Consider the following 26930-nt stretch of genomic DNA (forward strand, 5'->3'; position numbering starts at 1 on the left):
TTTAACTTCTCCGTGCCTGATAGTATTTCTTCAGGATATCCAATCTTAACTTTACACATAGCTCAAATTCTTTACTAATATTGCCAGAAATCAGGGGGGTGGAGAGATCGAATTTTTCTTATTCATTTCTCATTCTCAAAGAGGAAGAGGTAGAGATAAATTGCATACCTGTTAGAACAACATGATTTAAAACTTTACAACAGAACGAAGCTCCTGTTGTACCACCTGGTTAATAAGCTGTCAGTTCATTTATTAAGAACTATAGAGATCTGATGGAATTTGGGGAAGCGGCTGACAGCCCATCATATTTCTAATTCTAAGGTACATCCTGTCTTTCACTAAAGTTTGAATAAAACAATTCCACATGCCAGGTTTGCAAGTGAGCTATACAAAGAACAAAGGCACTTGGGAGGAAGCTTGTGAAGATCTAAAGCTTTGTAGAGTATCTAGAGAAATGTATCTATAACCAGGCACTGAATCAGTCTCATTTCCCCCACTACCCTCCCCAGTGCATCTTCTCCCATGCCTCCTCCGTCCCCTACTACATTCTTCAGCACAACGGAGGTTTTGAAACAGGTTTACAGAAGGCAATCACTGTTGGAGGGAGGGAGAAAGGGTAGGAGTTTTTCATCTCCAAGGCGAAATGGATGAAGCTGATCTTAATGGACAGCATTTGCAACTGTTCTCAGGCTGAGGAGGGGATTTGGACTAGCTGACGAACAAAAATAAGTCTCAGCTTAAGCCTAAGAAAAAGTGGTGGGGAGAAAGGGAAAGAAAAAACCTTAAGAGTTGTGATTCTCATCTGTCCAAAGTACCTTTTGGAAAAAGGAGTTCTTACCTTACAGGAGCTGAAAGTGACAAAACCGTAACTTTTAGTACCCTTATTGGATGTTTTCCCACATCCTCACCAGGACCTTCATTAAAATCCTACTTAAGATTAAGTCAGTGGCTGGCTGCAATGGTAAAGTGGCACCCCTGGGATGTTGCCCAATGTGATTAAAAAGCACACAGAGCAGTGCCACAAATTGTAGCTTTTTCCACTTGGACATCCCTGTGGTTTTGTTTTCATTTTTAAGGAGACTGCAACAAATCTTTTGATTGAAAATATACCAACTGTTAGGAAATACCTTCTGTTAGAAAAGGTGTGCAGCACTAGCCTGTGGGACTGGCACTAACACAAGCAGCTCTTCTGCTTTGACAAAACAGCATCATTACCAACAACATGATAGTGGGATCAGGGGAACCAGTTCTATTTCTGAATGTTGCAAGTGCAACTGTAACCTTCTTTGGAATGCAAAAAAGCATAACAGTGTCTTCCTTATATTACAGTGATGCTGTAAGACCACATTTGAATAATTTTCAGAGATATTTAAAAGATCCAAGTCCATCTGCTGCTGAAGTCTTTACAGGCCTCAGCTTTATTTTCAAGGTTGTGAACTGTCAGGAGAGAAATAGTTTCACCTCTTTTGGTAGGACAAGCACTAAGTCACAGAAAGATCCAGTGCCTTCCCGAAAACCACACAAAAGAGTCTGATAGAGCCCAAACTGAACCTACATATCCTGGTCAGAATAGGCCAATCAATCACAAAAATACTTACTTCTAACTCTTGTCACAAAAGAGAGTTTTGCCAAGATCCTTTGACTTACCAGTCTCCAACACTTGGAGTTCCTAGAGCTGACTTAATGGCTCCATGGCATGACTAGTCCTTTTTCAGTTATTTGATTGACATTATAGCTCTGAGTCAGGACTGCACTACCACATGTAATTAGGTTCACACCAAGTACTCCACAAAATAACATCAAGACTAAAGTTAAACACGTGTTCATGTGCTTTTCCAAACTCTAGTCTTAACAGTGACAGGAGTAAATATTTTTATAGCTCAAAAATCTTAAAACCTTTACAGGTCTTTCAATCACTACCATTTTAGGCACTTTTAAATGCATAAAATTTAGTTATTTTATATAAAAACAGAGCATACTGATTTCTTTGTTATCATAAAGATATGAGCATGTTTCCCTTTTCATAACTGTAGGTAATGCACAAGGGACCAGAACTTGCAGACATTTTATCATTGAGCATTATACAACAGCACTTTCCGAAATTGCAGTTTATTCTCTGTCTTAAAAGCAGAACAAATACTAATAGAACAAAAGAGAAGATACACCTGCTCTCCTTGAGCAGTAATGTTTTGGGGTTTGGTTTGTTTTCAAATGCAAGCTCCACAGAAGAACAAGCTAATTTGCAGAAACATACTACCTCTCAATGGTTTGAGCTTAAAAATAAACAAGCAAACAAAAAGTGACTGTAAAACATAGTGTAACTGTTGGAACATTTATTTTGGTAAGTAATTAGTAAATTTTTTCTTAAAAATTGCTCATCGCTTACAAATTTTGCCAAAGCAAACAAGCTTGCCAAACGGCCTTTAAAACCCAGGAGAGGAAAAGTGTGGTAAGGGGTGACTTTCTTGGGAGCTCCCGTTTTCCTCCTACCTGCTGGGATCTGCAGGACCCCTGCATGGAGAGCCCTCTCACAGCAAGGTCAGGCCACACAAAGCTGCTGTTTCCAGAACGGTTAAAAAAAGTCCTACGGGAACCTAAACTGAATGGCTTTAGCTCTAAACTTCTGAACATTCTTTTTAGAAACTACTCAGGGGCACTGAACCTTCATGAAAATTCCATACAGGCAGGTTTCTGCTTGTGTGCAGCTCCCTGTTGGATCAGGACCCAGGATTAATGATTCGTACAGGCTTTCCCAATGAAATGAAGTTCCCTCAGAAAACATAGGTTGAATATGAAATATTTTAAAATACTAAGGCTCCCTGCCTTAGATACCAAAAGCTTCACAGGTCTAATAATTAGCAGTATCAAGACTTCCTCTTGAGTCAATGACCAAGATAAGCCAGGGTCTTGGTCAGGACTTCCCTTCCACTGCAGCTCCTCAGAGCTCAAGCAACAATGCAGGTACACTAATATTTTTGTTACAGAATGGTGTTGTAGACAAAGCTACGGAGAGACTGGAGGATGCCAGCATTCTGCATTTAAGAGGCACCAGTTTCAAAGGAATTTTTTTCTAAAACTTTTTTGTTCATAGGAAATTTGAAAGACATTGGATTTCTAGTTCAGTTGCGATGGAAACTCAGACTGCCTGAAAAATCCTATTTCTCATACATTTCTCAATTACAAAATAAGGAATTTTCAAGGTTTTTAAACTCACTGTGTGTTCTTTTGTAAACACAGGATGACAACATGTATGGGAATAATCAAAACAGAACGTTTTAAACAGATTACCATCATTTACGATGCTGAGGTGCTAATGGGGTTAAATGTTAAAAGAAATGCTTCTTCAAGTAAGAGAGCAGAATACTGTTCAGAATCGTATGCTTAATATGTCTGCCATTCACATGGAAGCGTGTTGCCCAGTCTCCTTTTCTTAAATCACCTCCATAACTTCAGTGTTGCGGATTTATTGGGAATAGAAACGGGGAGGGGGGGAAGACAGAGTAGAAGAAACCAAAATCATTCTTCAGTTCTCAAAATGCTTTAAAGTATGTTATGTTTTATATATCACAGTGAGTTTTCCTTTTTCAAAACCCAAAACACGTATCTTTTTTCAGGCATCATTAATTGCCACTAGCACTATGCAAACCTCCAAACTCTTGGAGGTTTGGGCTGGCTTCCAAAAGTTGACATACTTACCAGCATCACTTTGGTCTAGAAATCCTGGGAGATTTTAAATTCTTCCCGATCCCAAAATGGTCACAAATATTTCAAGAATAGTCTTTTCTGTGGTATTTCTCTTTCCTCTTCCAAACAAACCCAGCAGTTCAGAGGCATGTGAAAAAATGCTGTAAAATGCCTCTTGTACCTGCCTCAACCACCTAAAAAGGATACACAATAGTAACCCATGACAAGCATTATGAATGCTCTTTGCAAAAGTTCACCTCCCATTAGAGCCCAAATGGAAGCATCTAAATCTCCTCTTCCTGGAGTCACAAAATCTTGTTGCACTTGCACCTCTTACAGCAAAGGTCAGAATCTAGCAGAGTCACGTGCTATGCTATCTCATTTACAAAAAGAGATATCTTTTTCCATATTTCCCCTCATAGGAGTTATTGGAGCCAATAGTTGATTTGTACCTTTAACCTTCTGATAACCTTGCAACAATGCCACTGCCCTGCAAGCAATTGGGCCTTGCTGTTCATCGATTTCAGCAAGATGCAGGTTTTGCACAAGGATGCATTATCTTCCCAAGACTGAAAAAGATTTATATAATGAAACTTTGATAAAAATCAGCTCTTCAGAGCAGTTACAGGATAAACCCAAAGGTCTGAAAAAACTCTTAAGTGAGGCAACAAGTACGTTTAAAATCATGTCCAATATAATACCAACTGAGACCAAAAAATTTCACTGTATCAAGACTAATTTCAGCAGATGTACGTTCCTATGCTTGGCCTCAACTATAGACCCCTTGTGTTTGAGAAATCAGGGGATAACTTAAACTTTTTCTGACTTTGTAACAAAACAGCAATAATGCAAGAACTTTTTTTTCATGAAGAGAGGAAATTTCAACAAAAATAGGTTGCTTTAAAAAAGCCATAGAGGCTTTTGCTGCCAATGACTCTCGGTATTTTTTTTTCTAAACTGTCCACAAGTACTTCACAGCAGACTAATGATTTCAGCTTTTGCCGAAACGCGTTCCCACTGAAAACCATCACTGCATCATCAACCTTCTGCAGCAGTCTCAGTTCAAAGCTTAATGCATAAGGTATCATAGACAGACCACTACTACAAAGTCTATTCTGTCAGCAGCGTTGCTTTTTGGTTTACCTTCATATGTCAGCCTGTCATTCATAGCAGGTCAGCAGCTGCTTAGTGAGCAGCTCTGCCAACCCTGCTGCAGTAGAGCAAGCTTCCGAGAAAGGGACCAGACAGCTTGAGGTGAAACCAGCTCAGCCGTCCCAAGCCAAACCATGCTTCCTCATGAATCACGGCCATTAGTTACGCTTGCACAACACAAACACCGCGTATTTGAACAGCGGCGTGCTTCGCTGGGGACCAGCTGCATGCTAACTTTTACAAAGGTGCTCATTAAAGCCTCCATTTCCTTTTGTCTTTTGGATCTCACAGTGCTCCTATGCCAGCCTGCTTTTGAAAATTACACTTACTGCCGCCCTGAAAGCTTTGGCTTTTGGAAGAATAAGGTGGGTTGTCCAAGCAACATTTGGGGCCTTTCCAAACAGCTGATCATAGCTGAAAGTCAGTGTAGTTGCAATATGGCATATCCCCACTAATACAGACAACCCACAATGGCTTTGTTGCACGATGGCAAACACATTATGAAGCCTGCCTGTATTACAGCAATATTGGAAGCTAACGACCAACTTTTTCTTTAGAAATATACCCCCCCACCTATGCTTACAACCTAAACAGACAAGAAACAAAGGTAGTGTTATTACTCCTCTTTCAGACAGTGGCACTGAGTGACTTCCCTAAGGTCCCACAGCTATTGAAGCAGTATTTTGCCAGTGCCTTAAGCACAAAGCCCCCGTCCCCACCGCGACACCACAAGACACCCTACTTGCTGGCTTTGGCAACCTGACCGGTGGTCTGCACTGTCGAAGAACTGCTGCACCAAGTGCTCTAATCTAGTGGTTCGGGGAAGGTGAAAATCCCAAGTTTGTTAGTAAGCCAATTAGCATCTTGCTAGCACCACCTTCATATTTAATTATATTTGGGAAGTAATTATCAGTAAAGACCTTAGTCAATACCCTCACTGCTATTAGCAAAGTCACGCCCAAGGAACAAACAGGGACAGCATAGGAGTATTATTCAAAGCAACTGGAACCACATGCACATTACATTGCATTCATGTCACGTATCTTCTCCTTCTACTGTCTTAATTTTTTACTGTTTAAATTACTGCGTCACATGACATCTTTTAAAAGCTTCAACAAATTAAACAGCTTGACAGAAATATTATTGGAAAGGAGACTCTTGGCTCTATGCAGGAGCATAGATTAGACTGACATATTTATCCCTTCTGACATTATAAAACAATTAAAAAGTAATCTTTCTTATGTTATTTTGAATTAAAGTGTTATTTTGTAATTAAAAAGTCAAGTCCTCGAATTAAGTGACTATCACCTGGAAATCTTATTTCTCTCTCTTTTTAAAATTTGGTAGTGTGTTAGTAGCAAAAACCTTGAAAAATATAATTCCAGTGTCCTGAATGCCATAAAAGCAAAAAACGGCAACAAAAAAACCCCAACCCAAACCCAAAAATACTCTTCTAAAAAAAAAAAAACAAACCCAAAACAAAAGAAAAAAAACCAAACCCCCCAAACCCCAGAAGTCCTTAAACGGGGGGGGGGGGGGGGGGGGGGGAATCGAAATCTGCCCCTCCACATTTATAAGCTTTTCCAGAGAAAAGCTGACAGAGTTGCAATCAGAAGCAAGTAAGGTCTCCCTTCCAATGACATGCAAGTCCATGAAATTTCTAATATTAAAACCCTGCAAAAGACAGAGCTGAATTCCCACAAATCAACCGCACTGCTAATCAAACTCAGCATAGGGAAAGAGCTCAGTCTGTGGCCAACTGCACTGGCAAAACCCTTGTGACACGCTGCGTTACACAACAAGCTCTCCTTCCACACGGACCAGCAGCTTCTCTGCACAGCAGCGTCAGCAAGTGGCCTGGATGCAAGTCAGTGAACTGGAAAGGAGAGTCTCCCATGTGAAGTTCCTTTCCAGTATCAACACAAGCATGAAGGGTATCAGTTCAAAACAAGAGGTGAACTGAAACTGAAGGAGTTTCATCACATGGAATAAGCCAGTTACTTCCCTGAAGCAGCATGAGCTTGCTTGTTAGCATGTACGCAGGTAACAGTTATCACATTGATCGGCTTCTGAATGACAAGCCTTCCCCTGAGGAGGCATATATTGTGACCGTAACTTAAATACACAATTTATACACCAATGCCACAGAAAAATCCTAGTTTAATCTAGGAGAAAACATTGCAAATAATCACATGCTGGTTTTTGCATTTTAGAGTGCATTTCCAAAACTTTTCAAGGGCTACACAGTCACTCACAACATTTATTTATCTGAATAAATAGCAAATTTCAAGGGGGGGGGCACATTGCTGGCAAGAATCAGACTAGGAAGGCAACAGAGTGAAGGAACCTTTTTGCAGCTAAATTGGGCAGCAGAGCAGGAGAGCAAGGTTAAAAAGAAATCCTTATCTCCATCAAAGGCTAGTGTTCCAGAAAAGAAAACTTGCTAGCCTTATTTCTGTTATTTGTTTTACAATAATATCTATAAGACCCTTTGCCAGATACAAAAGCAAACTGCGACAAGCATTCTCCCAGCAGAGATTTATAATCTAATAACAGGATATGGCATAGGTGAAGAGACTTGTCCAAGGTCACATAGTAGATACACAGCACAAATAAGGATGTCAATACTTCCTGACACTCTCTCTAGTCCCCTGCCATCTAATTCACATTGCCTCCCTATACCTTTGATGACAAACAAGCAAAGAACCTGTTCAGGGCGGCAGGAGCTGGGGGATGATCCTACAGATGACTATGAGCCTATTTTGCTGATGCAATAAAAGGTTTCCATTTATCGTTAAAGGGAATAGTTGCAGATACAGTCTTTATTTGCTATTACCACGAAATCAGGACAAATTATATTAATAAATTTAATTTTACATCATAAATTTAATTTCACAACAAACATAGGTGAAAATCCTTTTACTTAAAGATTGATATTTAAAAGTAGAAAAATCTACACTGATCTTGCTTTTGTGATATTTGTTGCTGCTAATTTTCAACAGACACATTTTAAGGAGATCTAAAGCATGAAGAAACAGAAGCTAACTATCTTCCTTCCCTGCCTGCCTTTGTTTACCATGTAAATTGCCACCCACACATTTTCCCATATAGAGCACAGTGGGGTACTATTCACCAACACAGAGCTTCAGCAAATGCAGCTCCTGTCCCCAGCAGGAATAAGGTTATGCCTGGAGTTGACTCTAAGTCGCATAAATTTATCTGGGGGTAACAGGAAAAAGAGGTCTGATAAGAGCCACTCAGCTAATCCGACTTATGCCTAATGGACTCGAGGGTGGGGGAATGGAGGGAGATGCAGAACAGAAAATGCCCAGAAAATAGATCATTTCAGGGAAAGTAATTTTAACCCTATGAATCTGTATTTTACTGGGGTTCCTTAATGACACATACAACCTACATGCTACACTATGCATCCAAAAATGTGTTAAAACAAGAAACCAAAAAAATAACTCAAAAGACCCAGAACTATATAGGTTTAAACTCCTGAAAGCAACAGGAATTGTTGGCAAATATTTGGGGGGGTCTTGTCTTTTCGAATATTATTTTCTTCCTTTCAAAAGCCTTAACAAATGCTACGCAACCTCAAAATCCATTTATAAAGTGTTGTCCTACCACTGTACAGACACTCAGTGAAGGCACACGATGTGGCTGACCTTCTCAGATAAGCATCAACATTCATATTTTTATGCACTCAACACCCATCTGTGAACTGTGCTTGCGAGCCGGGGGTTTATCATACAGGAAAGGAGCTGTGGGAGGGAGAGGGGGTAGGGAAACCTTCATATGCCTCAGTTTTCCTTTGGTTTCCTTTTCCTTTCCTTTGGTTAAAGTATTACCAACCTCAAGAGAATAAAAACTACAAGACCTCTACATTGCTGTATACCAGAGCCTGTGGAGGAAAAAACAAACATGCCCACCCCAGCCCCCCACCCCAAGCTTTGCACAGGGAAAAATATTTTATTCCAAGACCTCAACGCCAGGTTACTGCAGGAGAAGACAGGCCCTAAAAAAAAAAACACAAGGAAAAGTAGAGAGAAATAACCAAAACGTTATAGCATCCCCATCTGTGATTTATCTCCTTTTAGAGGTCCACATGGGCACACATGCACAACCAAAACCTCTACTTTCCATCAGAAGACAAAAAAATGCATGCTGTACAAACACATACATGTGTGCACATTTACTAAAGCTATGCTCTTATGTTTACAAAGCAAGAAAAAAATTACTGAATTAAACCATGCAAAAACTTAATCCAAAGTATATGTTTGAGGATTTTCAGGTATCACTTCTCCAGTTATCTCAGTAATAACTTCTGTAATTTTGAATTTCCTTTATGGGGGTATCCCTTGCAGGTTTCAATTAGTAGCCTTTACTGTCTAAAAGTCTTTACTTTAATCTAATTTTTTTCCTCCAGTGAAATGTTTTGCCATTAAGCAAAATGGAGGATTAGGAATAATCACAATTAATGGAGCAAATGTCTGTATAATGAAATCATGCTTGTATCAGGAGGCAAAGTGAGAGACTCAGGATAGCTTTCTCCACTCTTGATTTTATACTGTGCAGCCTCAGATATTACAGGAAAACAATTTAGAGTGAAAGATTATCCTCTGGCTCCTGGTCTAGCACTGTGTTTACGAAGGACAAACAGAAGTGATGATATCCCAAGTGACACGTTAGGCAAGCTTAGAACTTGTATTTTTTTCTGCCTCTTTCTTTCTCCCTCCCTTGAAAAGGTTTGGGGGACTACGGATTTTTAAGAGGTCTGAATACCACGGAGTTTTGTGGCTGAGGAATTAAGAAATTAAGTTTCCCTTTGTCTAGATATCATATTCTTTCAGGGAGATTGCAGTGTGCTTTTAGGTCCCTTTTCTGAAACATCTTCTTCTAATATCAATTTCCTATCTTTCTTTTTTCAAAATGTTTTATTCTAAGCACCAGAATGGATCTACAGGTTAGACTATGGGTTTACTGCAAGCCAAAGTTTCATAGACAGGACACAATGGTAAGAGCCACCTTCTAACTTCGATGTAAACAGTTACACGGGAGATACGCAGTGAGACTGCAGCTGCTCGAAAATTTCAAGAGTATTCCCTCAAAACCACTCCTTTAGCTATTCCCAGGTTAGCTTTGCCCCCAAAGTGGTATCCCCTGCATACAATGTCTAAGCAGGAAGCTGCAGAGAATGATCAAATCCCCACAGGGGAAGAAATGAGGAAAGATTTGTTCTCATTCAGAATTTAATGCTGCTGTTCTCACCAAAAAATCAGTCCTTGCAGACTGGATGGAAAACAGCCTGTGCTGTAAGTATCAGTATCTACTAAGGGTCTTGTTTGTAGCGCCAAGATAACCATCTCTGTAGGGAAGAAGATGTGCTCGGGAGTTTGACTGGTCTAATGTTACAATAAAAGATACTAATTTTGAAGGGAAGGAAAAGTCAAGAAAAAACTAATTCAATAATCTTCAAAAAAATTCAGTGCATAGCTCAGAAAACACTGGCATATGGTGGATGCCTTTACCACAATAGGAAGGCAAATGAAAATACATATTGGAAAAGGAAGCTTGCTTTCTTAGCAACTTCACTGCAAGTCCTAGAGGCCTTTGTTGCCACCTAGTCAGAAGTTAGCAAGCTTCAATCTGGTTTGCTACCACTGAAGTTTTAAAACACAGTTTAACAGTCTTTCTTTGAAGTCTGAATCTCAAATTGTTTTCAATAGTCAATTCTGATACTGTGAAAAACTAGTAACATGCAATATTGTAAAGTTTGGCTAAAGTAGTATTTCCAAGAATTCTGCTCGTTTACTTGAGAACAGCCTCTGTTGTTGAATTTCTATCCCCTCCCTATGAGCGAGTGGGTAGCGTACTCAAAACACTGCATTCAAACTACACAAACTGTGTGCGCTTTGCTGACTTCTCTGCCCAATTAAGTGAGACCACTGAGCACCACTGTTACATAAAATATTTGAGCATACCATGTTTATTTAAAAAATAATGAGGAAGGACTTCAGGGCAAAACACTCCTCTTCCTTTCTCTTACCTCCCAAGTGCCTGAATAATGGGTCACTATATAATTTCTCCTTACTATATTTGCCCTGGAGCTGGAAGGCATGGTGTACCCTCGGGGCTGTATTTTTCACATGCTAAAAAATTCCAACAAATTTAAGATAATGTGCGCACACCATCCACGCGGTATGCTTTGTTGATTCTTTAAACTATTTTATTTTTCTTTGGAGTCCCAAAGACATATCTAGATTTAGTCTAGTTCTGCCAGCAGGTCGGTACAATGCATTTATTGAAAGTAGTATGTCATGTGAGATTAGGGCATGCTTATGCTTTCACATAAGATCGCTGACATTAGTATCACATAAGATGGACAGAAATGGTGATTCTGGGGATGGGTGCTAGACTACACTGTGCCTTTACCAGTAGAGTTAGCTTATTCCACAAAGGTAAGGTCTGGATCTGCTCTCTCCCAAATCCAGACAAATTTGCATCTGAAGCTTTGGTTTGGACCCAGCATATTCTAATTACTAGCAAAAAAAGTACAACTTGCATGCTAGTATACTTGCGGATGTTCAGCAGAAAAGTTAAAGTGTGGACACATTGTCAAAATGCGATCTGTGATTGCTCTGCATTTGGATTTACTCTGTAGCACATGCTGGAGGGCAGCAGTCTGCAACTGACACCACTACTAATGTCCCTCATGCACAACCCCTAGCGGGCATGCCAACATGGCAGCTGGCTTCTCCAAGTCCCTTGCCCCCAGTGAAACCAACTGAGGAAAGCAGATAGCCAGCTGCCACGAGTTCTTCCACCAGCAAGGAAGCCTGGACACAGACCGTCTCATGGTCCCCATAAGGACTTGGCATACAAACGTTTCTGTGCTAGCCTTCATGCACTACAGTTCCCATGCAACACCCACGACAAAGGACTTCAGACCATTTAAAGAAAAACAAAGATGGCAACAGGGTCTCTAGGGACATCAGCTGCAAAACTGACTTGTGGTAAAATTACTTCTCTCAGCTATACACACAACAATCTTTCTTTGGCCAACAGTGTGCGCCACAACCACATGAATTATTTTTATGGATGAATAGTGTTTTATAGTTCAAGTCTTCTGAACTACCCACTGAGTCAAACTATTCAGTGCAGACAAGCTCTTTCACAAATTCCAGCCATGTTTTGGCTGGTGATTCTTGAATGGTCCAACAAAAAGATTCGTCATTCATAAATACACACCGAAGAGGTTACAAATCCATTTCTAACGGCAGTTTGGGGATTGCTTACCTTTTCTATGTGCTATTTCCTTACTCAAGGTGTATGACTGGACACAAAACAAGCAGTACTTGCTACTCTAACTTCACAGACAGCAGAGAAAGAACAGTAACTATGCTGCCTGTTCTCCTTCATCCTCCCTTCTCTCTCCCTCAAAAAAAGCCTCAAAACCAAAAATATGTTTCAATATACATTTTCAGGAAAACTACTCACGCTGGAATCTGTGGAACTCCCTCATTCACTGACACTGTAACAAAGAAGCCCTGCTTATCCATGTACTTCAGAAAGTATTATGACCCTAAGCATAATTTTATAATTTAGTAGAATATTTTTGTGTTACTCAACAGCTTTTATCTAGAGCATATTCTCAAGCATACATACACAACATTGTACTGTTAATTACTGCGTCGCTGTGAAAGTCTGTCAGGATTCTTACCTTTTATTTTTAGCCACTTCCAAGTACTTTTTGTCCGAGCCTGAACCGGGGAGCAGGGAGCATAAATTTCTATTAATCAATCAATGATGGCAGTGGTGGTGCACTCTAGTTTTTCATTCTGTCTGCAAAGCAAAATTAAAAGCTATATTTTGCAAATTTACGCATTATAGATTGTAGCGGCAGCTGGTGGACTGCTGCTGAGACAGACCATCTTTTCCCTTCCAGTCCCCTGTGACCGAGATGGAAGAATTACAGGACAGCACTAGCAGCTGCTGCTGCTGCCCCAGAAGCAGCAAGCCAAGGTCTCTGGAAAAATAATTGGGGAGGCGGGGGAAGGGAAGAAGGGGGACAAAGAAGTTGGGGAGGGGAAGGCATTGCCAAGGCTGGCTGCACAAACAACACACTGCACCTTGCCCTCAAAAGAAACAATTAAGCTGGTTTGGGTTTCCTTCAGTAGACACAAGACTCTTAAACCATTATGAGACTTTGAAACACTAACAATTTTTGATAACGACTTTTAGAGATTAAACAAAAAGTAAGCAAAGGCAATATTCCTTCCAGTCTGGTGATTGCAGCAGTTTGCTCTTGAATCTTCTAAAAATAAAGCATAGCATAGTGAGAAACACCCTTCCTTGCAGCTTTTGAAAAGCTTTAAGGCAGAGTCATTCTAAGGAGCACTCTATGATAGCGCAGGCACAGTCTACAAGTCAATTCATACCCTGTCTGTCTCCTGTAAAATGGGGATAACCAAGCCCCTTCTCACACACATGCAGTCATGAAGATAAATAATGAATGACTCCAAGACATCGTCTGCAAACACTAAAGATCACTCATTTTCTTAGATAGATATGAAAAGTGGAACTAGCAGGAATTATGCCAGCTTGTTAAAAAACTACTCAGTGCAAAAATCAGCTCATTTGTGTATTTGGTCACCTAGGCAGTGGCTCAACGCAGGCAAGCAATGCCCATTTATGCTACTCACCACACTAAACATAAGGAGCATCCCAACAGGGCTGAAAAACACAAATACACTGACTGACCAAACAACATCTACCCACATCTCAAAACTTGAACTTCACTCCAAAGCTTTCTCATGTTTCCCAGTGGATGTCCCAGGTTCAGCAGCCCGGTGCCCACAGCTGACCTCTGGGGCTCTAGTGCCCCACTGAATGGGACAGCGACAGGCCTCCCTCCACAAGCATCCCTGTGAACAAAGAGCACGCTTTACAACAGTGACTTCTAGTTTAACAGAAGTAACTTATGCATGGTCATTTTCAAGAGATACAATCTATTATACACAAACAATAAATGGGTCATGTGTGTCTTGCTGTTCCTTCTACTACAGACTTAAATGGAAGATACCAGTTGGTCCAGTGGACACTGCTTCATTTCCACAGTGGTGGCAAAGACTTTCAGATTAGCCACAAAAAAGATTAATTGAAGAAAACATTCAGCTATTCTAAAAGAAAAAAAACATCGCCACCACCACAGATGTAGCCTTCTATGCCCCGTACACAAAGATTTATAAGACAGACATACATTCATAGTTTCATTCCTGTATGGGAGAATATGCCTCAGTTTAAATATATATATATATCTCTTTTAATTGCAGGACCTGTTTTCATCCAGTGTGTTTGCTCATTTAAAAAAAAAAAAGAAAGAAAGAAAACACCAAATAGTCTTTGAATTAATCTCATACACATAAACCAAGAAATGCTTAAGGTCAGAAGAAAGTACTGCTGGCTGAAACAGTTTTCATTGGCTTTGTTTTGTGTCAGAATCCCTTTCAAGATAAGCCCAGAACTCTGTACACAAAACCAGCACCATTATAAGCAGACACAGCCTTCTCTCAGTGTTCGAATTTCACGTTCATTTTGGGCAGCTAAGCCAGTGATTGCTATCTGAAGAAACAGCTTTTGATATATCATCAATTTCCTGAAGAACATATCAGTTTATTGAGCGGGGGTTTTCAGACTCTTGTATCTCATTCAATAGCATTATGCCTCACTTTTTTTTTGGGGGGGGGAACTATAGTTAAAATATTGAGACGCCTGCAGAACACACTTACTTCCTCAAAATCTAACTGCAGGTATCTGCTGCTAAGATTATCAGGGACTCAACCTGTAAAAACTTAAAAAAAAAATATTAAATAAACCCTTCCTCCTTGGCATGTTAGATCCTACCTTGTTTCTAAATCCAGAGAGTATCTAGTCAAAACACTTGTACACATGTCTGAGATTAAGCCCACCATCACTTTTATTTTTAATGCATATAGGAAAGGACTTTCAGCAACACGAAACCATTTCTGCTGCTACAAAGCTTCACCACTTACCACCCAATCCCCACTCTTCAGGCCACACTACCTACAAGGGTACCTTATCTCACAGCAAAGGTATTGGCCTTGTGATGCTCACTATGCAATTTCCCTCAGACTTCATTCTGTGGTAATCTTTGAAATGATCACGTCCAAGTTCACTAAAAACCATACCTAGCTAACACAAAAATCAGTTGCGTACCTCAGTCTAGGTCCTGGTGCATGAGAAACCACCTCACTGAAAACATGACCAGAGTTACAGAATCGCAGAATGTTTGAGGTTTGTGCCCCCTGCCTCTTGTCCTGTCACTGGGCACCACTGAACAGAGCCTGACTTCATCTTTGCACTGTCCCTTCAGATATCTGTATACATCTATGAGATCCTCCTGAGCCTTCTCTTCTCCAGGCCGAACAGCTCCAGCCCTCTCAGCCTTTCCTCATATGTGAGGTGCTCCAGTCCCTTAATCATCTTCGTGGCCCTTCATTGAACTCTTTCCAGGAGGTCTGTGTCTCTCTCGTACTGAGGAGCCCAGCACTGGACACAGCACTCCCAAGTGTGGCCTCACCAGTGCTGAGCGGAGGAGAAGGATCACCTCCCACGACCTGCTGACAATGCTCTGCCTGATGCAGCCCAGGATACCGTTAGCCTTCTTTGCAGCAAGCGCACATTGTAGGCTCATGTTTAACTTGGTGTCCAGCGGGACCCCCAAGTCCTTTTCTGCCAAGCTGCTTTCCGGCTGGCTGGCCCCCAGCAAATACTGGTGCCTGGGGCTGTTCCTCTCCCCAAGTGAAAGACTTTGCTTTTCCCTTTGCTGAACTTCATCAGGTTCCTGTCAGCTCATTTCTCCAGTCTGTCTAGGTCCTTTTGGATGGCAGCACGACCCTCTGGTGTTATCAGGCACTCCTCCCCATTTTGTGTCATCTGTAAGCTTGCTGAGGGTACACTCTACTCCATCATCCACATCGCTAATGGAGATGCTGACCAGTATTTGAGCCAGTATTGAATCCAGGGGTACACTGCTAGCTACTGGTCTCCAACTAGACTTGGTGCCACCGCACTAGCACTCTTTCTGGCAGACAGACCTGAGGGAGCCAAAAATAATGGTATAGAAATCAAATTACCCTTTTACTCCCACTAGGGGCTTTGCAGATCGGAGTTGAACAGTGTAATAGTAAGGCACAGCTAGAAATACGGTCATGTTCTACTAAAAAAAAAAAATATTAAAAAAAAATCCTTACATAACATCTAGTCCCAAGAGCTGTCATACTGACATTTACCTCTAGGATATGCATTTCTTACAAGTTACCCAGGCTCTCACTCAGCCGTTATTCCTAGGGCAAGAAAATTGGTAAGGTTCAGAGAAACAGTGCAAATATTTGCAGCAATATTGATATAGCCATAGTTCCTTCCTAAAGTTTTAGTCAAAACAACTTCTTCTATTAGAAAAACTTGGTTTGACTTCAGTTTTCTGTGCAGTTTGACTTGACATCTCTTGTATCCATGCATTACAAAAAAAAGTTCAGTCATGACTTCAAGGTGATACAGTGGTGATAAGGATTAGAGCATACGTTCAGCATTCATGCCAATTTATAGCTTTGTAAGTGAGGACACAGTTGTAAGGACAAGTACAAGGGTTAAATTACACAAAAGCCTTTACTGTCCTCCTAAAAGTCTTAACCAGTTAAGGACAGGACAGGTTTTTTCCTCCATAATTCATAAGGAAGGATTTCTAGAATGGCTTGGCTTACCACCACAGACAACCAAGGCACGTCGCCTCAGAAGTCCTAGCAACACACACATGGAAAAAGAAGATCAACAGAGGCTAGTAAATAGGGTATAATGACAACCTGCACCCGGAGCAGCCTATTTCAGGTATTGATTTCATGTAGCTTTATATTGAAAATATAAGCTAAGGCAGGCCTCTTCATAAGCAGCAGTTCTCTCAATGACATCTCAGACACTCAAACATTATCTGAAGTTACTCATCTCAGTGACTATACTATCTCCCTCTCCTCCCTCCTTTTTGACCCAAAGCTATTTTTTGAACTCTACCTTCTTTCAGTCTCTCCAGTAAGAACAAAGGCTTTGATTCTTCTAGGGGTTTGGGACCATGATGGAGAGGTAGGCACCATCCACTGTTCTTTGCACATGAGCACTTTTTGCTCTCCCTCATTATCTCTTTTTCACTCATGTTTTTTTACCCACGATTCACTTGCTTCATTTATTTAACAGATCACTATACCCGTATGTTTCTTCCCCTCTTGGCTGGGAGGCCACCGTTTCACAAGACAGAAACTTAGGAGAACCATCTAACTCATGAAAATTAATTCAGCAGATGTTTTTCCTTTGCACTAAGTTAGCTCGGTGTAAGTGGTTTTACACCTACTAAATATAAACACATACGGAGGTATTTAAGGTATTCTGTCATTCACTCCGTTTTTGAAGATTGAGAAGTCCAAAGTTCAAGAACATGAAAAGTTTGCTTTGAAGACAGCGTGGCCTTACCACACACACAATTTCATAAGACACTTGAAATCACAGACTGTGCCTGTACTTCACGTTTCATAAACATACGTACAGTTTCTACACTTGGGCAATTATTTCACATTTCATGCAAAGGGCATTAGAAATATGACACCTGGGCTCACACATTTAGCCTGAAGCTTCAGGTTGATAATATGCTTTGTGTGTGCACGCACATTGCCAAAAAAAAAAAAAAAAAAAAAAAAATCAACTGCAGGCTTGCAAAAGTAAGAAAGCAGACATACTGCAAAGAACAGCATCTCCATCAGAGATTATTACATCTGTAAATATTACAATTCTGGTAGCTTGCACAGTACATTCATGTTACAAGTAGTAAATTGGTTTTGCTTGTATTTATCCCCAGGAAATAAATTTACCAGCTGCAGAAGACAAAGGCAAAACCTTCCCAAAAATGCTGGATGTTGTCACAGGTATATTCTTGACCAATATCAAAACTGAATCCAATCCACTAAACTGTTTGCAGAAGTCCCACTACCTTTATGCAACGAAACGAGCAAATTTGGTCAATTCCCCAGTTGTGTGAATGAACCCATAACGTTATCAGCTTAAGAACCAGAGTAATTACTGGTTACTTAGAATCTTTAATAAGGCATAATTTGAGACCAATATCTACAATCCTGCACCACACTGTGGAGGAAGGGAATAAACATTGAAAGGAAACTCCACAACAGACCCTATTTCTAAAATACCTTTAATTCATCATTAAGGTTCATTCTGAGCAAAGAATTTTTATTCTACAAAGAAGTGGAAAGTGAACTTGCTATCAGTTCAACTTCAGCTAAACACTGCTAATACTTAAAGCCCTTTGACAATGGCTATTAAAAGAAAAGTTCTATTTATGCCAGACCTATTATTGAGGTTCCCTACTGAGGAACATAATAATTTGCTGGATGATTACTTTATTGTGTAATTATTCAGAGCTTATTATATACACATCATCTCATAAGATAATGTGGATTGTCCTACAATCTTCCTATCTCCCTGACCAGTCCTTATAAGAAGCTAGAGGCACAAGTTGGTTTGACAAGTTTCTGGACCAAAACCATAGCTGGCAATGGTTCAAACTGATCGCATCCAAAAAGTCACAATGGCTGCAATGGCCAAGGACAGTGAAGCCTGTACTCCAGATGTTTGCCTTCCATGAGCTGGGAGGAAAACAGGCTTTAGCTGTGTACCACCAGTGAGAGCAGCACAATTATTTCAGTTGAGAAAGGCAGATGCTGAATTATCTAAACCTTCGTGCAAAAAAGTGTTGCAGCCTCAGCAAATACATTGAAAAGGCAGTACAAGTGGCACAGTAACGTTAAGTGCCAGGCCACTATTTCTAGTGTGTATAGACTACAGTAAATACCTGGTGTACAATATGCATTTGATAAACAACAAAGATCTCTCCCATCCTGAACTTCATGGTATTGCTCACCGCCGTGCCATGATAACAAGCACATGTCCCTTATTTAGGAAAAGGAGTCCCAGAAGATTTCCAATGTTACTTCATTTAACGATATAGCTGGAATAAAGCTCTCTCCACAAGCTCATAGCTTTCTGGGTTCATACATACTTCCTCAAGAGCAAAACTATTACTTGTTGTGCCACATTAGAAGGAAAAATGTGAATTAAATTTATTTTTATCTACAAGCTTCTGGAGAGCAAGTATACAGATGTACATTTCTTGTACTTGCATATGTAATCAATATTTTACATTTTCTATTTTTACTTTAAAATGACAGCTCATAGGAGTAATTGCTAACTGCACGGATCAGTAGAGACCCACTCTGCAGAGTTCTTTGTCTACAGACATTTTTCAGGAAAGCCCACTACCTTTAAATTGAAAGGACATCCAACAGAAATGGTGGGGCAGAATTGGCTTCCTGCTGTACGTTTTAAAACAAAAGCTAGTGACAACCAAAGCAACATCCAGATGCACAGTCCTCAAAATCTAACCTGAAACTTTATCCTCTGTGAAAGTATGCTATATCTCTAAAAGCCACAAAAAAAATTAACATAAAAGTTTAGTCTTTTCTCATGTAAAAAAAAAAAAGTAGAAGACCGAAGAATACCCTATGCCTCTGCTGTTCTTGATGTAACTTAAAATACAGTCTGAATAATACTTTTAAGTATTGTTATATACCTGAGTGCAGTAGGAACAGAAGACATGCCATACTGGGTTAATCCAGTCATCCATCTAGCTCAGTATTCCCTCTCCAAGGATGACAGCCGAAGATACTATACAGGCAGGTTACGTGGGCCCAGCCATTATTTGTAGTTCATTGCCTTTACTCCCCAGTATCCACAGTTATATGTTAGTGGGAACATATGCTCTCTTTGCTGTCTGTTCATGGACCTGTTGTCCATAGCTGTGTTTAACCTCCTGATCTGTCTCCACAACCTCCTACGGCAGCAGGTCTGCGAAGTAAGGCAGTTCTCCCATTCACATAGCCAGTGCTTCTCAACAAATATGAGTCCTGCACCATTCCCTAATAAGAAGTTAAGGCTATTTTTGGAATGAAGACATGTAAAAATAATTGCCAGTACCCTCAGCACTTCTTTCGAGCACTGCTATGCAGCAGCCAAACACACCTCTTGCCCCTGAGACTCTTCATCACATGGAGTGCAGCAAGAAGAAAACAGGAATTACCACATGGGAACTTGGCCCCTATTCTACACTAGAGGAAAACAAACTCTTCAGTTAAGCAAACTGTTGTTGGGGTTCCCCCCTCAACCACTTTGAGCGCTGAAAGGGCACAGCCATGTGTCCTATTCACGTGATGGCCACTCTGCTGGTTGAAAAGTTTATCAACACCTGACCAACCACCCTGTCACCATTGCCGTTCTCACCATCCAAAGTTAGACATCACTTCATCTCCACTTGCCTTGATTGATCCTTTTTTATTATTATTATTGTTTTTACTTTTTCCAAGGGTTCACATCACCCCAAAAGCTGTAGTTAAAACTCAGTGAAGGAAAGACAAGGGAAGACTCACGTGGTGAGATTTACTGTCTATCAGTCAGCTAGGCTACTTCTGTGATGATTATCTATTTCTTGCAGAAAGACTGATCCAAAGCTACTATTTACATGTTTAAACTAACCCAGCTCAGTTTGTCTCTAATGGTGCACGGAATAATCATGTGAACTAGCTAGCTAGCAGATCTGAATGGCAGTAACTTCTGCCAAAGGCAGCAATAAGCTGCTGAGAACACATGCTTTTTACAGCCTAATATCTATCTCTAAATTCAACCAGAGCTGTCTGAATGATGAGTACATTTGAAAAGAGGTATCAAAATTGTTATGATGGGCCACACATGAATTTAGAAGGAATTTCTAAGGCACAAAGGGGAGAGAAGCGTCCACCTCCCTTGGAACATACAATTGCAAGAGTGCCCCTGCCTCTTCAGAAGGTTAGCATCAGGGGTCTGCTCTGGAAAACACTCATCTTGGGCCTCAGCATTTTCCATCATTCTGGACACCTGCTGACACCTGCCACAAAGCCAAATACTTGGGTTTATGCTTATCTATCAATTGCTCTTATTCATACAGACCTCCCCCCCAGCCCTCAGTACACTGTTTTCTCCACTTACATCATCAGCCCTTTGAGCCATCTATATCTATTTCTCCCCTTCAGTTATGCTCTCAGCATTTGTTGACAGTGCAAGCGGTGCACAGGTGATACAGTGGGCTGAGACAGAGAAGGAACACTGGTGAGTTAGGTGTAATTGTTTTTTTTAAACCCTTAATCTACATATTTGGAGAGGCAAAGAAACAGAGATTATATGATTCACCCTTGACACTCTGCCAGATAACTTCAATCCTGTAAAATGCCCCCTAATGACCTGAATATAATACCATGGTGTTACAGTGTCATTTAAATACTGCAGGGTTCTTCCACTGGCAGTGCAGTCTGCAGACTTAATATGTAATGTACAGGATTATACTGCCACTAAAATATTACTTAGTGCTGCTGAAATTTCAAATTAATTCTGGGAGCTAAATCATTATTCAGCTCTGCTTTTGCAGAGATACATTCCCCTGGTTGTTTTAATAACAGCAATTTTAGAACTAAAAGGTTGGTACTGTCTCTCTGAGGCTTGCTCAAACAGAGAAATGGCCTCTAAACTGTCAAGCAAATTAATGCAGCGATGCATGGATGTTTGTGACCAAGAAAATAATTTGAGAAAAATGGGCTCAAATATTAAGAGAGCTCATCGTGATGTGGCTGATTAATCATTTTATTATTTCACAATAGAAGAAGAGACTAGTCTGGTTTTCTCTATATTTATACATATACACACTCATATGTTCCTGTCCACCACCACCCTCCACCACAGAGAGAAGATTTCGTAATATTTGAGGGGACAAATTCTTGCTGAAGTAAACAACACAACTGTCGGTAACTGATGAAACCAATCTATGCCAGCCGAGGATGTGGCTTTCAAGTCATTCTGAGCTCTAGTTTTCCAAACCTAAATAAAGAAACTTCAGCTTTTTACAGCTCTGCATTTCTTCTTTCCATGTAATTCCTGTTACTAGTGAGTATTTTGCACCTTTATGTAACTATCGCACTTCAACACTAAGATTGGCAGATCCTTCATGCTATATTATAACCAATGTACACACTAGTTCGCTAACATATGAGGTAAGGAAGACAAAACTAGAGGATGGGCTAACTGTAAAGGCAAATTACTCCCCTCTGAAATTTTGCCTGTTTTTAACCTTGTGTTTAGATTAGTTTCTGTTTCCCAGTTAAAATACTAGGCTGCTCACTTCCACAATGAAGTTTCTTAAATTGGGGAAATATTCCCAAGAAATATTGTAAAAAAAAAAAAAAAAACCAAAACAACAACAACAAAACCAACCAAAAAACCCCCCAAAACCAAACCCAACAAAACCAGCGGTAAACAAGAAACAAGATGGGGCCAAATATAGGGGCCGAAAACAACTTGTGGTAGTGAGACTACGTTTGGAATAATCAATACTTTTCCTTATTAGAACTGTTACCTACTTCCTCTTCATTAATATTGTCCTTGTTTACACTCGCAGCCAGGCCAAAGATTTTTCCCTCCCTCCGAATATAATTTCCTGCTATTGACAGACACGTTCGAGTGCTGGATGTGTGTATGTCTACATGGCATACTGCAGGCAGAGGCGAGCCTTCTTGGCCACCATCCAAGCCAGCTGTAAATGAGCCAGCTCCAAACTGGAAGCTGTGTAAGCACAATTAGCACAGCAGTAAGCCTGATCTAACGCATCCTGCCAAGAGACTGAGCTTATTAGCTCAAGCTCAACACAATGCTAATGATGGATATGGGGCTTCTGGTTTGGCTCCACACAGAATGTGGCCAGCTGAAGATGAGCAGATCAAACTCATATCTGCCCACGAGATACAGTATAGGTACGTGTTCTCTTGGGGTATACCCCTCTAGCACACAGGACTACTTGTTTCACTTTACAAGAACTCCCAAAATGCTCTGACTGCAAACCAACAGGACCTGAGGTCTGCGAGCAGATGGAGGGAACGGGGGTCTCCAGGTGAGCACTTCAGAGACAGTATGAGGAAAAAGGCACCAGGCAGGTGTTAGGCACCAGGTAAGAGACACACACCAGAAATGCCAAAGGTGGGAAGGGCAGGGCAAAGTACTGCAAGACTCTACAAACTGATAAAGAGCACTTCACCTCTAGCTTCCCAGCTTCTATCAGGTCCAGGGCAATAATGACCAAAAAAACCCCACATTACCATATAGAAGATGTTAAATGGACTCTCTGCACAGGCAGACATCCACCCCACCAACCAATGAAGAATCCACTCCATTTGGTGGACATTTGAACAGTCCAAAAGAGGAATGTGCTCAGAGAAGAAAATCTGTTATCAAACTGGGACCTGAGAAAACAGTTCCTCTGATGCAGTAGCTTATATTAAAGGAGCAGTGATAATCTGGTGGTTGGCAATAGTTTCTAAGAGAAACTTATGGATTCAGAGCAAAATGAGACAAAAATCAAAGGGTAGCAATTAAAATCATGGTGAGGGGGAAGCATGTTCTAAGAAGAGCGCCTGAAGAGACTGGGAATGTTTACATTTAAAAGAATAATAATAAAACGGTCATTGCTAAACTATATTAAACAGAAACCAGCCTACAGAAGTTAGTGAGCTTCTGCCCACCCAGTAAGAGAGCACATGAGCAAGAGGAAATTCCATTAAATTAAATAAGTACCCCATTCAAAGGCAACAAAAGGAAACACCTTCTTATTCAGCATGTAATTATTTTGTTGAGTTCTCTGCCAACCAGACTGTTGCTGTGACAAACACCTAGTATCTTTGAAAGGTGGCATTCATGCCTGTTTTCTTCTTCCTCCCACTCTATTTGTAAAGCTGTATTTTTACTTTTCAGCTGTTTGAGCTGTCTGCTGTATGGGACAGGTATAAGCAAGTATTCTGCATTCTGCAGCTCAATTCGGTTTGTTTTCACTTGTGAGATTTTAGATTACATTGTGTATATGGAGGTTTTCTGTGATTTGTTAGCTCAAAATCTTTTCCTTGAAAAGCCTTAGTTTGATCTGTGGTGCAGACTACACGTTCTCAGCAGAGTACAACTAGTTACACACTTGGCCCTGATAATCAGTTCGAGCTATACACCTGCTGGCATTTCACACAGTATTTCCCGCAGTCTGGTAACACAGATCTCAGTCATACATATCTTCACGATTCAAGGCAGCATCTGAATCACTGATAGGTGCTTCAAAGGAATTTTTTTCCTCTCTTTTCCCTGTCCTTTCATAAACTTCTAAAAACATGAACAAGTCAAACCGGATTAATCATACCAGGTTAAGAGATGGACTTAGCTGTAGACAAAAGAAAAACTGAGAGCTGAGATTACACTTGCATTGTTCTTTTGTATTGAGAAGGAAATAAGTTTCTCTTTCTCTTTTCTCACTTGAAAGCCTGAAAAAAGAAAGCTATGCTATCAGAAATACCAAGGCCTAATAAAATGCATGAAAAAACAGTTGTATCTTGAATTTTCTAACTTCAATAAGATTAAATAGAGGAATTCAGTTAAATATTGTTCAATATGAAACATATTTAAAAATCCACAACAGTATTATTATTGCAAGTTAATTTAACCATATATATATATTTTTAAATGACTGACAAATTTTAAATAATATATAATCATCAACCATTAACAGACTGCTCCGAAACAAGATCTCAACTTACACACACGTATCTAATATATCTAAAATATATCTAATATATACATGTGTAAGCTATACAAGTCAAATCAACCATTCGGTCCCTTTCCTTACATATGCTTTCAGTGAAGATACAAATTCTTGGCTTGTAAAGCAGCTGATCTAAAATACCCTAGAAGAATACATTTCTGATATGTGGAAGAAAACACTGAGGAGATAAACAAGATTAAGGGGAAAAGGGAGGGTAGAGAAGTAAAATATTTGCTAGTTAGCTACAAATACTTTTGTATTGAACAAAAATAAATATTCAATCAGCGTATTATTTCTTTTGGCAATACTTCTTTGCACAGAGGAATGTAAGCTAGCATCCTTTATAAGGCTGTAAGAATCTTGTCCGTATCACCATAAAATAGGTTTAGTACAGGATACAGCAATCTCCCATGCAGTCACATGATAAACACAATACTTGAATACTGATTCTATTTGGTCTTCCTTCAAAGCAATACTTAATTTAAAAAAAACAAAACAAAACAGAAGCCATCTGCCAAAGGAAGTACCTCAGACTAAAAGGCCTTTCTACACTCCGTATGTGTACATTGCTTTTTTTTTTAGACAAAATAAAACCAAGATAAACTGCAAGGTGTCTGGAAAAGGTTCTTCTATTTTTAACCAGTACTGTCCTGCCAGTATCAATTCATCCAGATAGAGAATCCTTCATTAAAAATATAATTTATTTTGGTTGCTTTTCACTCTGCTGAAGTGACATCTTTCCCAACCACTGTCAAAGGCAATTAAGAACACAGAGCTTCTAAGAACAAGTTTCAACCATGATTCCCATTGGCCTGCCTAAACAAAGTTTCCTTATAAAGGCTTGGGAAGTCTTAGATAGCAAGGGGCAAAGCCAGATGGCACAAAAAGTATTATTCAGAAAAACATATTATCATTGCAAAATTGTAAAAAGTCTTTGCACATTCTCATAAAGGCACAGAAGCTACAAACCAATGAGATATACTAAGGAACAAAATAAACCACTGGAACATCTCCCCAAAAAGGAAGCTCTTGTACACTATTTCCACTACCTAAAGAGGTGGATTTGTGGCCCTTTTTCACCTGAAACTTAAGGTGTTACAGCATTTTACTAAAAAGCACAACACTGAAGACAACTCAAGTAAGAAGTTACCAGCAATTTACTCAGTTATCCTGTACAAGATTTCTTGGGTATTCCTCCACATTTCTACGTGTTCACTTGGAGGGGAAAAAAAAAAAATACAAGCAGATAATGCGTAAGTTAAAACACAGTTTGCCTTTGAATCATGGCTTACTTTTACAAAAGATAACTTATAAATACTAGAGCATTTATATTTAAGCTGATCGTTGAAACAGTATGTTTTTCCCCACATGTAGCAGTCCAATAGCTTCAGGACTACTGCTTAGCTCCATACCATTCCCTCTCAGTCGACTGCTCTAGCTATAGACCAGTAGGTCCCACCATTCTAGACTAGACCAATCCAGAAGACTTTGATCGATTATCATAGTATGTGTTTTATGTCACAGGATCCAAGAGTTTTCAACCGATAACCATTGAGGTAAGCAGCGGGGACTCTTCATTTTCCAGTTCCCACTCCAATACTGACACGACAAGGGGCAGAGCACACAGAAAACAGTGGGAACATTACCAGTTCAGCTGGCTACCTGTCGTGGTTTAACCCCAGCCAGCAACTAAGCACCATGCAACCGCTCACTCACTTCCCCCACCCAGTGTGTGTGGGGGGGGGGGAACCCCAAACTTGTGGGTTGAGATAAGAACAGTTTCATAGGACAGAAAGAAAGAAAATAGTAATAATAACAATAATAAAATTACAACAATAATAATAAAAGAATTGGAATATACAAAACAAGTGATGCACAATGCAATTGCTCACCACTTGCCAAACAATGCCCAGTTAGTTCCTGAGCAGCGATCTGCAGCCCCCAGCCAACTGCCCCCAGTTTATATACTGGGCATGACGTCACATGGTATGGAATACCCCTTTGGCCAGTTTGGGTCAGCTGCCCTGGCTGTGTCCCCTCCCAACTTCTTGTGCCCCTCCAGCCTTCTCACTGGCTGGGCATCAGAAGCTGAAAAATCCTTGACTTTAGACTAAACGCTACTGAGCAACAACTGAAAACATCAGTGTGTTATCAACATTCTTCTCATACTAAATGCAAAACCTAACACTACACCAGCTACTAGAAAGAAAATTAACTCTATCCCAGCCGAAACCAGGACACTACCTTCAGATTCAAAGCATGCCGCAACTCAGTTTTACGGATTTGAAATTGCAGAAAT

At 40.2% G+C, this 26930-nt stretch overlaps 1 protein-coding gene across 9 annotated transcripts in view; it reads right to left on the reverse strand.

The window, feature by feature from the left end:
• ZMIZ1 (zinc finger MIZ-type containing 1) overlaps nt 1-26930 on the reverse strand; it is a 361777-nt gene that overhangs the window by 207233 nt on the left and 127614 nt on the right. Inside the window, exons 1-2 of one of the 9 annotated variants that reach the window (XM_069796193.1) lie at nt 13621-13750; nt 12563-12684 (exon numbers count right to left, since the gene is read on the reverse strand). The exons of 7 other annotated variants lie outside the window; for them this stretch is intronic. The gene's annotated coding sequence lies outside the window, so the exon portion shown is untranslated. Of the gene's footprint in view, nt 1-12562; nt 12685-13620; nt 13751-26930 lie in introns of those variants that run through there. One more of the 9 variants, XM_069796195.1, reaches the window with a different exon arrangement.

Source organism: Haliaeetus albicilla, chromosome 11 (assembly GCF_947461875.1).
Source record: "Haliaeetus albicilla chromosome 11, bHalAlb1.1, whole genome shotgun sequence".
Lineage (NCBI taxonomy): Eukaryota > Metazoa > Chordata > Aves > Accipitriformes > Accipitridae > Haliaeetus > Haliaeetus albicilla.